We start from the raw sequence: 16,618 nt of genomic DNA on the forward strand, positions 1-16,618 counted from the left end.
TCATGGCAAAACTTCTGAAACCTTAAGAAGTGTGGAGTGGATTAAATGATAATTTTCTCGTGGTTGAATACCGAAAGGCGATGCTTGAATGCCTCTTTGTGCCAGGAAAATGTGGCGATGAAAACTATATAACGTTTGCATATAAGTTGATCAAAATGTCGTAATAAATTTTGAATTTGCCTTTTTTTTCGCCATAGCCGAAAAATGTCACTCAGCGACTGATCACATGCCGTGCATATAATGCTGCTGAGAGCTTTTTCCGAGGAGATTTTATGATGCCTTTAAAAAGTTTCCAACTTTCTCCTACAGTAAGACGAGGAGAGCAGCTTCTGCAGCGCAAGTGTGAAGCGCACCGGCGAGAGCGACAGGTAAATGAATGGGTGTCTCATAAAAACACCACTACATATTCACCCCCAGAAATGCCTCACATTTTTCTCACAGACATTTCATGGAATTATGTGGCCGCAGGTGAATAGTAATTATCCAACGTCAAGAAGGGGCTGGAAGGCGTGAGATAAAGAAGTAGAAATTATGACACATTTTAATGGGGTGTAAGTTATAAGCTGTAATTCTGAGAAATGCGAGACGTATCCTTGTTACTCTTCCTCCAGCACATTATATCACTTTCGACTTGAATTAATTTTTTTTAATTTGTAACTTTTTTGTGCCATAAACAAGAAGGAAAAATGACCAAACAGGATTTCTAGACACTAAAAATAGTGGAAATGTTGATGATCTCTTTTCTTCCTTCAGGCTGAGAGAGGGAAAACTAGTATGAAAAATATTCTATGAGGAGAAAAAGCAAGAAGACTGAATGATTCCATAGAAGTGAAGATCCAACGAAGCGAACGTTTGATTCAACTACATTTCCGCAGAAAATTAATATTCATGTGTTCGCTGTTGAGCACAGAAAGTTATTGAAATTTTCAAGGGGGAGATAATATTCCCTAAATCTGTACACAACTTCCTGACACTTTCTTAACCTCTGTGCGGAATCTTTAACACTTCAAACACTTCTGAACGTCTTGAAATGCATTTTCTATCGCTTTTTAGACTTCTTTAGTTGTTTCTCACACTAATTTCTGACTTATCAGAAACTAATCTAAGTTTTGCTTTCGTAAAATGCTTGAAAAAATTCTGGCCAAATTGTGAGGTTATGAATTCGGTTTAAAATCCTTTTTCGCCCAATTTTAATCCTATTAAAGCGGGAAGTTTGTAAATATAGTGAATGTTTTAAAGCTTCTACTAGAAATTGAGGTTGAATTTGACATTTTAAAGCACATTCTGCAGAAATAATAAAGCAAAGAAACGATTTTCTAGACTGAACTAATATTTTTGAGGTTATGATTGAGTCTTAGGCTTTTTCTTAACTTTTTTAAAGTTATTTTGAACACAAATGCTCAAGGTTCCCAAGAAAAAGTAAAATCAGTTTAAATACAAATTTGATTATTTTGCGGGTTTTTAAATTCATGGAATCTGTTTTAAATCTATAACATAAACTAAAAAAGGTAATAAAATTGATTTTTCTGAGCAAAATAACCTAGAAAATGCCTCAATTTGTTGAAGCAGAAGCTTTTGCAATGCAATTTGAAATATTTCATTATTTCCTCTAAAGCCGTAAAGTCACTTTCGACCATGATATCTGCCCCTTGGAAATTTGATGTAGAATCACCGTAAGGATTGATTATACAATTGATATTTTCAACAATATTCATCTATTTTATGTAAATTTCGTCAGATTGTGAATAATTTATTTTTCTTTATCTCTGCAGTGCCTTTTATTTTCCATACAACGAATAAATATCGCATATTTTCTCCTCTGCAAAATTCCAAGCATCATTTCTTCTCACGGCGCAAGTTAGAATGCATAATTGCGGTTGAGTCCAACTGCAAAATAGTTAGTGAAATAGATACTTCACTCGCCACTCCGGCTGGAAAATGCAAGTTAAAGGGCGGGTCTGTTTAATGAAGTTGCATTTCAGCTTAACTCTTCTGCATGTGCATGCGAATAAATTTGGCCCACACCCTCGCCCCCAATGCGATTCACGAGAATTCCTGTCGGTGCACAATTTGGGGGTAAATGTATCATGATTCGTCTAAAAACGCTGGGATTTTCCCCCTCGCTTTTCGCATATAATGAGACTGTGTGCTGAAGTGGAGGGCCAGCATAGGAGTATCACCTCACACAACTATAGTGCTGCAAATATCTCAATTATGGTGATGTTTTATGCGGATTCTGTGGTTTGAAATTATTCTCCATGAGAGTTTTGTAATATAATGTTTGTTATATTGAATACGACAGAAGCAGAAACCCCCAAATGACCATTAAGCCACATCCAAATCATAATTTTACCAAAGTTTTCATGCTATATAGCACATTTAATGTGGTATGGGCCACGTCCTTTGGCATCTTCTGGTGGGAAACACCCCCGGACTGAAGCGATTATAATTACGTAGGAAAACAACTCGTTGGAAAAGTTTATTTTCAGGGAGGTATTCACCCAGGGACTTTTCCTCCTTGTCACTTTACTAATTTTGCTTTATCACTTTATTGACAGCCTTTGATGGAATTTTCAGCATCATTTTAGGTTTGAGAGAAGCTCACATTGCCGCACACTATATTTTCTGCGTAAAGGTATTTGTTTTAAAACTTCTGGCATGACATGCTAGGATTACTTTAAATAGAGATGGTGGAATTTCTTGCGGTATGAAGTCTAATGCACTCATCAGACTGGAAGTTTAAACCGTTTCAGAGCGAAAATTGTGTCAAATCCTTGGTCAAATCAACGATTTTTCTCTTATTTCCTGTGTGTCGAAATCTTGACACAGTTCTTCTGATTGAGCTGTAACTGCGAAGTCACCGAAACTTTGGCGATAAACCTCTAATGTGCACACAGCATATCCTGGTTATTATGGTTAAGTACGCATATTAGGGTCAAAGAAGATCTTTGGGCTTCTTGCTTTATCATTTATTAATGACTTTTTGCCTCTTACGACATACCTAATCGCCGGTGGAAAACTCTCATTCTCTCATCTTTTTGGGGGCGGGAAATGAATGAAAATCTCCCTCACAATTCACTATATCAATAAATTTTTTATGATTAGTTCAACTTTAAACATGGCTTGTTATTTAAAACTATCCAATTTTATGCAGAGATAAAAGGGTTCTCCGGCAGATTTCAATTCGACATCCAGAGTGAAGAGCGGGAGATTCGCTACAGCATTGAGTTCATGAAAGCGTCTTTGGCTCAGTCGCCACATCAAACAAGGAGGAAATTAATTATTTTACATTTCTTTGGCAAAGTTTCGCTGGAATAATATTAAATACTGGCCATGATGTTGGGTGAATCGAGAGACTCTCGAGTGGCGCGAATCTTCCCTCGGATGCTGTACTTAAATCCAAATTGTATATTTATCCTCTCATTCCCGTGGCACTGCAATCCCTCTATATTTGCCCGAAAATGGCATATTGAGTGAACGCAGAAACTGGGGAGAATCGATAATCCTGTCTTGGAGGGTGAAAAAAAAAGTACACATTAACACAATTATTTACTGCCGCGGCAATAGGGGAGAGAGGCGCACTCAGGCCTGGAGAGGGCGCAAAAGGAAAGTATCTCACTTATTACATTACATATTCTCTCAAGTATGTGTTGCCGCTGTAAATTTCCCTTGTGACTCTATTAAAAAGTTTTTTAGGCAAACATTACCGGCATCCCCGCTCGCTGGGAAAAAGAGAGCGGCAACTTTCTTCGTTATCGTCTTATCTCGTCATATTGTATTATTTCTCCCCAGTGTCTCTCATAATCGATTCGAACGGCTGCCCGGGGGTGCCGGGGGAGGGAAGGTATCCGTGCCCCTGCCGTGTCTTTTTCGAGTACTTTGCACAGAGATCACGTTTACAACTTTCTGTCACAGTCAATCTTCCTTTTATAATGGTTCAGAGATTTTTGGACAGGTGAACCGAGTTTTATATTGAGCCGAGGCTTAGCGGAATCAATTTATGGCCATTCCCATTTATATTGGTATAAAACTTCTTTAAGAGCCAAATCAAAGTGGCAAGTTGCCTTTCTTGGGGCGCCTAATGTTCTAACTCTCCAACCTTATTGTCCTGGCGGCGCATCCCTCTCTTTCACCCCCTGCCCTTTCGTGGGGCACGTCGAGCAATTTTTTAAGCGTTTTTCACCATATATACCTTTCTTTCCGCATCTCCTCCCCTCTTCCGTTTCTTCCTCATCTCTGTCGCTTTTCCACTTTCCCGTCGCTGGCTTTTTTTCTTCCATGGCAATAAAGATATACACACATACAATCCAATTAAATGCTATCTAGTCCTTTATTGCTCTATCCAAAACCGCCCCCAATTTATTTCCTCCGGACTTGCCACTGATTATGCAAATGGTGATTCGATTATGTAAATTGTATTTTACTTATCGCTTTTAATACTCATTGTGCGTTTTCACTGGTAAATCCTTAAGTAAGATGAAAACATCACACTATACACTGCAAAAAATGTATTATAACCTCCTTTTTCGGGGATTTAATAGTCTGTCTCTGTATCACTCACACTCCCATCCCCGTTGTGGTGGATGAAATCTCTTCACACTCAGAGTTAAGATTTTTCTCAGGGGCTGCGCAATATCGGAAAAGCGTGTCGTGGGAATTAGCAGAAAATCGGCATATCAATTGACATCAAAGACGCACAATTTGCGGCTCATTTCGACAGGTGAGGAATCTTCATTGTCTCACTTTCCGGCCTTCTTTCCTTGAGCAGTTTCTGCAAATGCGGACTAGTCGGCCCCTCGGATTGCCATATTGTCGCCACGCTGAGGCGCACGGGTGGTGAGAGAGAAAGGAAAACACGGGAAATTTTGAAGTTGGAGGAAGGAAAAAGGCATTTTCTCATCTTCCATTATAAAATACCACACAACTAAGAGCCTCACGCCTCACGCCATGCTCACAATTGCGGGGGCGCTAAATAAAATGAGACAAATGCGACAGAAGCTCCGGGCATCGTTACTCGCTCAGATACGGCGAATAAAAAGGCGATGAGGTGAAAATATATCAAGTGGGACGCCGTGAGTGAGGAAATTCAATTATTTACATACTTAGCGAAATGGCATCTGTACAAGTTGAGGAAATATCTCAAATCTCGTTACATTGCCTCACAAAGCGTGTCAATTCTCGTCATCCTCCTTCACGTGCATCTTCTCGGCGTGTGACAACTTTGCGTGTGCCAAAGACGAGGCTCCCCTCGGCGACATTGCGCCCACTTTTCGCCTTAACTCCAAAAGCGCCTTGGCGTTTAATGTGTTTGAGGTTAATGCACGTGGATGTTGATCGTCTTTCGCGTGGAATGAGAAAACGTATGGAGTGTTCGTTTGGCAGTGATTGTCGGCTTATTTGCTGAGGGAATTTATTCAATTTTAGTTGAGTACGACAAATTAAATATATCTCTTCAAAGCGCCATATTTGGGATTTCCCCCGTAAGTTATGCAGATGAGAAGTACTGCACGAGTCTCAAGAAACAAATAATTCCTTCGGCGAAGACGCTGAGTAAATCTCATTTTCAAGAGAAACAGCAATAATTCAATAATATCACTTCAAGATTACTATTTCCCTTCTTCTCACATTCACTGTCTCCATACCAATTTGGAGTAATATCAATTGCGATTCATTCCAAGGGGGAGATAATATGGTCGGAAGTGGTGTATAACTCAGCAGGAGTATTTGAAAGTGGAATTTTTTCAGTAAATTTAATATGATGCGTTTAAAAGATACTTTCAAAAGAAATGATCGCAATACTTGGAAAAAATGAATTGTTTTTAACGTTTTTCTAGGTTATGTTCTGAATTTAAGACAAACTTCACAACAAAATAACCTCAAAAATCATTAATTATTGCGCCTGATTTGATATAATTCGAATTTACTGGCACAATAACAATGAAATTTGATGAGGATTACAAGTTTTCAATATTAAACTGTGTTAATTATGCTAAGATTGATTATAACCTCCAAAATATTATTTCAAGATACAAAATTGTCTATTTTAACAGCTATTTGATTGATTCTCTATTCTAAAATAGAAAATTTCATTTTAGGAAAATAATAGATTTTATTTCCCGGTGTTGCTTTTTAAATGCTTAATATCTGAAAATGATTTTTAGGTTATGTTCCAAAGTGCATCCAGAATTGTGATTGGAAATTGAATCACATCAAAATGTTCACTAATAACTTCAAATATTTTTAAATCCTATTTCTCTGTAAGTTTTCAGAGTAAAAAAAAGTAAGTATTGCGTCTTTTTAGGCCAAAGATTCCTAAATTTGAGGTTATGATAAGTGAAGTTCAGAAAAAGGCGAAGAAAAAGAGGAAAACACATGTTTTAAGCGCTGCTGTCATTCTAGAAGTGTTTGTTATTCTGCACAGAAATTGTGGAAGTGTCAGGAAGTGGTGTACATCTGTTAGCCGTATTATTTCCCTCTTGATTCATTCTTACTTCTCTTATGTGCTTCTCAGTTGCTGGCTGCAAAAATCTAATTAAAATTAATAGTATCCTTTTACCGATTTAGCTGTACATTGTGGCTAAGCATCGAAAGCTTTTAACAGCTGAAACTCCTATCAATGTTGCTCAGAGGGTACTTTATTGTGTTTAAAAATTCAAAGATTTCCCCACAAGAAAATGCTTTCTTGTGGCACACTAAAATGTTGACTGTGCTTATTTTTTATCTCACCACTCCTCAACAACCTCAAGCGTGATCTCTTAAGTTCTTTCGGGTGTTAAATTTGCAGGGTTGCGCCGGGTGGGAGAAAGCGGGGAAAATTGGTGCGACAGGAGGAAAATTGGGTGTGAAAAAGAAGGAAAATTGCAAAATGGACTATGTGAGTGAGGAACTTTATGATTACTCCTTCACATCACATTACCCACACTCTGAAGATGGCGCAAATTTCACTGTTTTTCTCTGCGCACATCGCCAGCCACTTAAGTATCCACAACGCTTAGATAGTTTTCCAGTCATTAGTGAAAATATTCTGGAGTAGTTGCGAGGGTGCGAACCTGATGGAAATGACTATGAGGTGCTCGAACGGCACTTCCTCACTTGTAATTTTCCTTTATAAATTGGTATTAATTTATTTTTCAAGCGTATATAGTTACATAGCGTTTGAAGGCATAATTTATACCGCCATGCAAATGATAAATTGCATATTAGGGAATTGTGGAGATTACAGAGGAGAGGGAGAGAGAGAGGTGAATTCTCACCACTTACTTTGTCCAACTTCCCGGGGAAATGGCTGGAAATAGCAGCATTTCGGTGTGTGTGTGCTTGGTAAGAAACTCATCTTGTACATTTAATTGAAATTTGAAAACTCCTGCAGTGAGTGAATCAAGTGGGAAATATGGAATAAAAGTAGTTTAATTCAATTGGTCTCTCTCGCCCAGTGTCTTGAGGGTGAAATTTTTCACCATATATAAATCGCTTTGCATCAGTTTTCCTGGGAAAGAAAATGATATTGTGCAGAAATACACAGAAATCATTTTCCTCATTGTTGAAATTACTTTCATCACGGAAACACTTTCTTTGTTGCCTCGCATTGTTTGGCGAACGCCATTTTTCTGCTCATGGGTTTTAAAAGATATCACATCTATAGATAGAGATTCAGTACAATATGGAGGATAAATATGTATTACTTGTGGAAGAAAGACATTCATATCAAAAGTGAATGGTAGACATTTTACTTATTTCACTCCGGTTTTTCCCTCCGCTTAAAATCTCTATATCCTCATTCCATTGAGAGAGCTTATCGCATCACGCAGAGATATGAAATAACATCTCCTTGAATCCAATTTAGGCAAATTCACTTAGACTGAGTATCATGAAGAGAGAGCCTAACATTTAGAGAGTTGCTGAACAACATATTCCAGATTTCCACTCTTTGCCATATTCACACGAGAGCTTCCTTTATCCCTTTGTTCCTGGCCTCACCGCACGGCATTTCCCATCTTCGCCAAATTGATTGACACAAAATACACCGGAGCTGATCCTGAGACATCTACTATGTGAGCCTGTACAGTAAATGTGAGCGACAAAGGAAAAGGTATGGCATGGATTAGGAATGGCTCAGGAAAGGCAATCGGAGGATTTATTAAATTAATTTTCAAAGAATTTAATTTCTCTCGAGTACTACAATATCATTCACGGCTTTCAATGGGTGCCGATAAGCTATGCAACTTCGTGCCATTCGAAATAAGGACTTAATTCCTTCTGGAAATACACGGACTTCTCATTGTTCAACTTGCCAAGAGCCCTGAATTGATTTACCGAACTTCGCTTCTCATGTTTCAAATCAGTGATCGGAAACTTACCTGAAAGAGAAAGAAAAATACACCATTACAGTGGCGAGATTTTAAATAGCGCCCCCCGGGGCTCACGTGAAGTTAGAGATCTGAAATTTCCCACCAATCTTCCTTCATTAATGAGTAATTATCATGCCAAGTTTGAAGATATTCGGTCTTATCCTTAATCCCTTTGTGATATCAAAACCGAGCCAAAGTAGAAAAATACCATCATAGATTTTAAATATCGTACCTCTCAACAATCTTTGCTTATTTGTTCATTACATTGGTCTTAAGTTCTTAAAGTTGTTCAAATTAATCCGAAGTGTCTTCAGGATAATTATCCTGTGCATTTTCATATTTTACCTGGACTTTATACGTGTTTTATTGCAAAATTTTGATTAGGTGAGTATCAAATTATGGAGTATGAACAAAATACGACTCCAGAGGCTCCAGAGGACTTTTCGCCTGCGCAAGAAAGGACATTTAATCAGGCAAATAACCAGAAGGACCTCTTATCCCAGCAAGGGAGTTTTAAGCGCAATTGACCGCGTAAAAAGGGTTGATTTCGCGGAAAAAGTGTCCGCGAATTACTTTTTCGACCAATTGTTCCGCATTTTTAGGTGAATTCCGTCATTTCTGCTTCTCAGTTCCATTAGGAATTGTTTTCTAAGGTCCCTATAATCCTTTTAATACCGTAAGGAATAGATTTCATGAGACTGGGACACATTTGTACCCCAAATCATGGTAATTAATATGCAAATTTTTACGAGTTATTTAATTTAATTTCGTCTTTCACGTCGTGTCGACCGTGTGTCATTAATCATAGAATATGTCTTAAGATTGCGTCGTGGTTTGTAATGTTCGCCTCTTGGAAAATATATATAGCGGAAGTGGCGTAAGAAAATTGAATATTTATAACAGCAGCCAATATAAAACAATAAAGTATGTGATAGTAAATTGAATGGTCTTTGTCGTAAATTTTCATTAAACTCTGAACTACAATGAATGTGGCGTGTCTCGATGTAACATTTTCCCAAGGGAATGTCACTATATAGAGGTTTGCAGTGTTGGCGACCAAACAGAAGAGGGGAAAAGACCTCTTTTCTCCGCTTAAAATCGTATAAATTTTCCCCGCAAATAGCAATTACATTGACAAATAATTCAGCCACAACTGCAATCTACTTGTAAGTGTATCTTCTTGTTTTGGGGGCGGCGGGAGAGAAAAGCTTCTTTATTGGTCTGAATGGTGGAAAAGCGTCGCTCACCCCTTGTCCAATCATCCGCACACAATTGCGAATCTCTCCAACCCCCCAGTGGAACTGAGTTGTTTGCTAAAAGTCAGCTCTCGCAGCAAATTCAATAAATTTTTCTTAAACGAAAGAGAAACGAAACAAAATACCTAATAATATGACAGAAAAATTGCTGCAAAATACTTTAATTTTCCCTCTCAGCTGATGGGGTATGAAAACTCTCTTTGTGCTATTTTTCCTTGCTATAAATTCCTCTTTTCGCGCACAACAAGCCAACCATTCTCTCAAGTCTTGCATTAATTAGAGCATTGAGAAGAATTTTTGCGTATAAATGAAATCAGTTCATGTTTTGCATTTGACGTCAACTTGATTTCTCAGAGAATTCTTGTAAATATTTAAGATTTGCAGCAAATACGCGTGTTTACACGCGAGTTCACAAGTAAATATTCTCCGAATGCGTTGCTGTTAATGCAATTTTCTTGAGATATTGAATTACCCATTAGTTAAACTAGGAGTGCAGGATAGTGGCAGGATCCACTTTCACAATAATGCTCTATACTTGCGCTGTGCATATTAAAATGTGTTATTCGAATGAAATGACTCGCCATCGCACACTTCCTTTTGCTTGAAACGCTTGTGCGGAACTAGAATGTGCGAATATTATATTAGTTTATTTTCACCAGTCAGTTGAATGTGTGCTGCAAAGCGCCAAGTTTCAACACCCTTTCCTCAGATGCTCTTGAACCAAAGGGGTGAAGTAGGTTCCGGAGGGAACATGAAAAAGGAGCTCTCTTGTCAGTACTCTTGTGGGAGTGGCTGTGAAAGTCAAATTCTCACAATTAAATGCAAATAAATTTCAGTTGAACTGTAACAGTAAGTATAATCGCATTTCACGTGATAACGAAACTTTAATAATTTTCAAAATTTGCAATTCACTTCACTCACACTGAGAGTCAAATAAATATGAAGTTACGTGGAATACAGCCAGTACACGAGACACCTATGCAATCTTCTTCAACTTTCGCCCCCTTTTGCATAATGATGCTTTCGTCGTTGAGATTAAGTGCTTTCCCGCTGTTTCTCATACAAAATGATGCTCTCCTAATGCTTATTATAGTGAGAGTGAGTGAGTGAGAGAGTCTATGTATGAAGCAAGAGGATTTATCTTAAGATGCAAAGAAAAAAACACACACACACTGAGAAGACAAGAATATGAAAATGTAATGTATGTAATATAATACATGAGAATATCAAATGTTGGAATAATTTCTTTTGCCGCTCTCCACTCTCTGTGTATTGGAAAAAGTTGCCTTCACGTAAAGCACTGTATCAAATTTCTTATTTTCGATATGTAAGTATTTTTGCAAGAATCACACGGGAATAAAGTAAGTGCAAAATGGAAAAAATTGGCTCATCTGGATCCAGTTCACGTTTCGCACAGTACACCCCCCATTGTTGATCCCTTCTGTGTCTCTGAGGAGAACATTTAGGGGTTTTCTGGGTATCCATTACCATCGCATGGCCACAGACCCAATAATAATACCTCTTAAAATATTTCACACCCGCAAAAAAGGTATATAATTTATTCTGCACTCTCATCCATCGCGCTCTACCACTGAATTCTAGCATCTTCTGCATCTGCCAATTGATAAAAATTACGCCAACACGCATGTCTTCACCCACTTCGACAAGTTTAAGAGGAGAAACAAAAAGAAAGACAAAAAAAATTGACAAATTCGTCTTGACTCCCAATAGAATTTTTGGCAAGAGCAAAATTTTTGTATTCCACTTTCGCAATAAGCTATAATACAATATATTTTCTGACATTGTAGAGAAATCACCATAGTGGAGGATTTTACATTCCCAAAGTTGAAAGATATATGCGCATCTTTTGAAAGGAAAACGCGAGGGAATTGTGATATTTTGTCAAGCACGTTCGCAATGTTAAGAATGATTCGAGAATAATAAAAATCATGCATTCGAATCCACATGCAGAATCATTATATACTATTTGTATACATTTTGCATATATCCAACTCTCAAGAGTGGAAAGACAATTTTCCCCTTCTCATAGCAGTGTTTCCAGGAATTCATCGCAGACACGCTCATTTACAGCGTGTTTATTATTGTATTATTTTTTTAACGGAAAATGAGATTTGCTTCAAATTGAACTGTTTCTTTGTCATGTCTGCAAATTCTGTACAATGAACTGTCTAATCTGGTTAAGTAAAGCATCTCAGAAGCTCCGCCCACTTCAATGCCCCGCCCTCGCTCATCCCCAAACACTTTCTGGCTGTTGTTCTGGTGTATTTTCAGAAGGTTGAAATTCATACAAATATTGCCAAATAAAGTGTGAAATGATGTTTTTAGAAATCCTCTGCTTGTAAAGCAAAATTACTCGTGTTAATTCCATTGGCAAATACATCGATAAATTCCGTTTTTAACATACTCGTGTATGTAGTCCAATTACACAACATTCTCACAACAACAGGGCTTTACAAATGTTATTTGAATTAACCTCATTCGCATTCATACGGTGCTCATTGAGAGCTATTTATCCAATACACCACATGTTATATGAAATGGGATGACGGAAATAATTGCACGCCTCTAAATAGTTTCAGGAGACAGAGTTGGTCAATAAAGTGTTTGTACGTACATGTGGTCAAACTTGAAATCCACATGATAATAGGGAAATAAGCAATGATTTCAGCAAATGCAAGTTCACCAGAATCGTGAGGTCAGGAAGATGGCACACGGTTTGTCTGGCATTTCCTGCATCGACAGCACATCCATGTTATTAGCAGCGAAATTGAGCACCTTTCCTGAGCCACTGAATGCAGTTTGAATGTCAGTCGCGACCAATATCAGACATGTGATTTAATGCAATGTCACTACGGTGGTGGAATGCAATGTATTTTTCTGTTATTTTACAGTCATTTGAAATTTTGTGGTTTCCGCGCAATTGAACACAATACCATCCCACAATAAGGCCAAATTAATAATTGAAAATAATCACAATTCATGACAGATAATCAATATGAAGTTGACGTGAACATTTTGTGTGCGGAAACACTCGACCAAATTCCCTTTGCCTCATGAACATTTTTCTTTGCTAATTTTTCACAAGAAGTACATAATGTATCACTAACAATGGGCGACTTTCACCCTCCGGAATATCTCTATGCTATCGTCTGGCATTCTTATATGTTGGAAGAAATTACTCTTACGCCACTTATCGCGCGCTGCTTGGCAGGCGAACGCCAGCCCAAGAAATATTTTTGTCTCTGTAGAAAACTATATTAGAGTACAATTTTAATTAATTTCTCATATTCAATTCAAAGTAGCTTCAATTTATGGGGGGGAAATCATAAATAAAGCTGTGAAGAGGAATTTTTCCATCAGATTTCACAATAAATCTAATAAATATTCTCTTCGTGTTACGAAGTAGAGCGATTACCTGTCTTTGAATGAAGTAGTTTTTCACGTTACGTGATTCCGATCTTATAATTTCCTGTGTTCATAAACACATTTTCCTGCTTTGCCGTGAAAATATGTACAAGCATGAGAGGAAAAATATGTGACAAACTCAGATTTTTATATCAATATGACATTTGTGTGTGTTGAGATATTACGACGGGTGAATAGAAAACTATGAAAAGTCAAAATTGCTATTTTTTAAAGGAAAATCACTTGAAAATTTACCCGTTAATTTCGCTGCGAAATTTGTCGAATTTTAACACAAACAGCCGCTGATAGTTTGCGAAAATGTTAATTAATGCTCAATAAAATTTTTTTTGTGAATGTTTCGGTTGATTTGATTGGTATTTATTGGAATTTTGACGGAAATATGGCAAAATTAATACATAAACAGAAAATAATTCTGTCCAAAAGTCGATTTTTAATAGGTTTTGATTACATTTTATCCAAACAAGTTGAAAGAAATCAATTTTTAATATTTTTCAATGATTTTTTTTCAAAGTTCTGTATTGAAGAAACCTAAAAATATGTCATATTTTCTCATTTTAATTCCTTAAAGAATAAATATTTGAAGAAAATCCTAGAATGTTTATCAAAGAAGCGTTTTTGCTAAATACTGCATTTTAAGACAGATTTCTTGGGGAAAAGTGAACGGCGTTAATTTATGAAAAATTGATTTTTCATAATAGTTTTCGATTAACCCGTCGATTAGTGCAAGATAGGAAATTTGAAGCATCTGTATTTAAATAAATCACTATTCATCTTGCTTTTCATCTTCTTTCCACTACTTTAGTCGCTATATTTACGCATATTTCTCTCGATATTTTTTGTCACTGTGTAATTTGAAAAAGATAGGGATCAAGGATCGGTAATACGGTTCTTTAACAATTTCCTTAAGGGTGAGATTGTAGGTTGAAGACAGATAGCAAGCCAATTCGGGATAATTTTATTCCGAGACTCGCTCTGGTGCCTCATCAGGGAGCAAGAGTGAAAAGGTGTGGAAACCAGGAGGAATGCCAAGAACGCTCGATGCGGCATGAGTACATGATGTGCAAAATTTCTCTTCGTGAAGAAGAATACATACTCTTAATTAAACTTGTCTAATTTATACCTGGTAATTTTCTCTGCATGAAAAGAAAAATCAGATTCCGTCGCTTCTTCTTATCCAACAATAAATTCTCCTCACACTTGGCCATCCATTCGGGCTGGCAGACAACCGGCAAAGGACTTTGTCGAGTGAGAGGAAAAAAAAAGGCGACGCTCGGGGAAGGGAGACACAGAGAAGAAAATGGGGAAAAAATAAGACGCACCTAATCCTTTATAATCGATAAAACAAGAGAATGGAGAAACTTTTGTTAACAAGTTCCATTTTCCAATTTACAGTTTCTTTAGAGAAGCCTCCCCGTTCTTCTTGGCACACGATCTGGCGCCTCGGATTCAATGAATTGTAAAATGACTTTAAAATTCCTCTGCAAGATGCCTCCTCGCTATCGACTGAATTATTATTGTGTGCCAGGGCTATAGAACACATATTTCACAACCGAAAAATTAAAGCTCGCACATAACGTGCTTCACCCTCTGTTACACATAAGGAGAGTTCCTGAACTTAAAGGCATGTCCAGATTACTATTTTTCACACTTCCTGTGCTAGAAAACGAAAAAGCCATTCATCATTCGCTAGGCGAATAAATTGTCACTAAAGGAATAAAATGTAATAAATTATAGTGAAAATCACATGTTCCACTTCTCTCTTTGTCTTGTTTAAGTAGTGTATTTTGTGGAGTTTGTGTTTCTTCTTCTATTGCCATTTGTTCAATTTTTCCGGCGAAATCGGAAGTGAGGCAAAGAAAATGCGACACAGTGTCACACACACACACGCACGCAGATACTTATCTCAGTTGATATTAGTCGAAGAGGCTCGAGGAGCTATTAAAATAATTAAAATGAAGTCATTTACAATGTTAATTAGATCTCTATACCCTCGAGCGAATCGAAGCTAGATGCTCTCGATATAGAGATATACACACAGATATACAATGATGCCGTAAAATCAATCAATTGACAGGAAAATAGTGATTAATTAATCTAGGAAAAACCACAAATAATTACTGTCCTACTGCCAATTATTATTCTTACTTAAATTTATCATCAAATACAAGGGGGAGATAATACAGTCAGAAGTGGTGTACAGCTCAGCGGAAGTGTTGAAAAGCATAAAATATTCCTGAGTGCTTCTTTTACTGCCAAATTGATCAGATTCCTTGGATTTCTTTTGATTTTTTTGCGTAGAAATAATCACAATAATCCTTTTCTAGGTTATGCAACGAATCAAAGAAAGGTTTAGTGAATAATTAATCGGAATTAAGCGTTTGCATACAATAAACAGCGCGCTTTTATAAACTTCTAAACGTGTTGAGGTCAAACATAACCTCAAAAATAGGCATTTGAACGTTTTAAGCTCATTAACAAATCAAATGATAGGATTTTGTGATCTGGAAAGCTTTCAAAAGGAGTCTTTGAAGATCTTTTAGTGATATTTTGAGGTTATGGCCGGAAAAGACACTAAAAACAGTGATTTTCCGTTAATTCTTACAGAAAAATCCGTTGGAAACTTAAGAAATTTAAATTATCTCCCCCTTAATAAAATATTCTTTGTGAAAAATAGAAAAAAAGACTCAATCCGAATATCATTATGAAGCAAAGTGAAGCACCTGAAGCAACATTTAGCAAGACGGTGGAGAGTAATAGTGATAGTAGAAGATTGGAAGGCCATATCTGACTATATAAACATATTCGTGCCATACATTTGGCTCCTTTGGCTCCTATATTGCATGTGAAGGCACAAAGCCCATCAACCATACTCCTCAGGATCTCATACATTTTCTTGGACAATTTTATTAAAACATATCATGCTGGTGACATGGTAAATTGTGCTTTAGTGTTGTGCGATGTAATGGAAAATGGGTCCATTGTGCCTCTCAATTGTGATGAAACTTTTCAAGTATCACACACGTAGCTTGGCTCCAAAGAGTAATATAATTCAATTTATGTGCTGGGAAGTCTTCTAGGCATTCCTGCACGTGAACAATAATTGGCAGTCTCTCTATTCACGGCATCACAAGGGCTTCCGCAGAGACGCTGTATGACATTAAAATTTAGGACATTGATAATTCCATTAAATGCAACTTTCCCTTTGATACCGAAATGTGTGTGTGTGAGGATTGTTTCAGAGAGTGCCATCAATTTGATTAATATTTGATAAAAGATTTGACATTATCGTCAACCACGACGGTGGCTCGTGAAAATGTTTCCTGCGAGAATGTTGCTTTTGCACAGGAAGTCAGGAAGTGCTCAAAACCATGACATTTGGCTTAGCATATGAAATTCTTTGAAATGTTTATTCTACCTCAACAAAATGTATGAAATTACCTCATAATCTCATGAGAATTTCATTCACACAATGGAGAAAGTTTCCAATGAATTTATGAATAATTTCCTGAAGTATGAAAATCCACGAGTTAAAATTTTCCTCTTTCTCTCTCTTCTCAACCTATATTT

General features: G+C 37.2%; 2 protein-coding genes across 2 annotated transcripts in view; one reads left to right on the top strand and one right to left on the bottom strand.

Moving 5' to 3' along the window:
- Positions 1-14,726, top strand: part of LOC132260574 (aldehyde dehydrogenase, dimeric NADP-preferring) — a 136,070-nt gene extending 121,344 nt beyond the window's left edge. Inside the window, exon 11 of the mRNA XM_059758788.1 lies at positions 14,717-14,726. The gene's annotated coding sequence lies outside the window, so the exon portion shown is untranslated. The remainder of the gene's footprint in view (positions 1-14,716) is intronic.
- The window catches only part of LOC132260575 (lachesin), an 84,203-nt gene that overhangs the window by 23,747 nt on the left and 43,838 nt on the right, over positions 1-16,618 (bottom strand). The gene's annotated exons all lie outside the window — the stretch shown is intronic.

Source organism: Phlebotomus argentipes, unplaced genomic scaffold (genome assembly GCF_947086385.1).
Source record: "Phlebotomus argentipes unplaced genomic scaffold, Phlebotomus argentipes genome assembly scaffold_18, whole genome shotgun sequence".
Lineage (NCBI taxonomy): Eukaryota > Metazoa > Arthropoda > Insecta > Diptera > Psychodidae > Phlebotomus > Phlebotomus argentipes.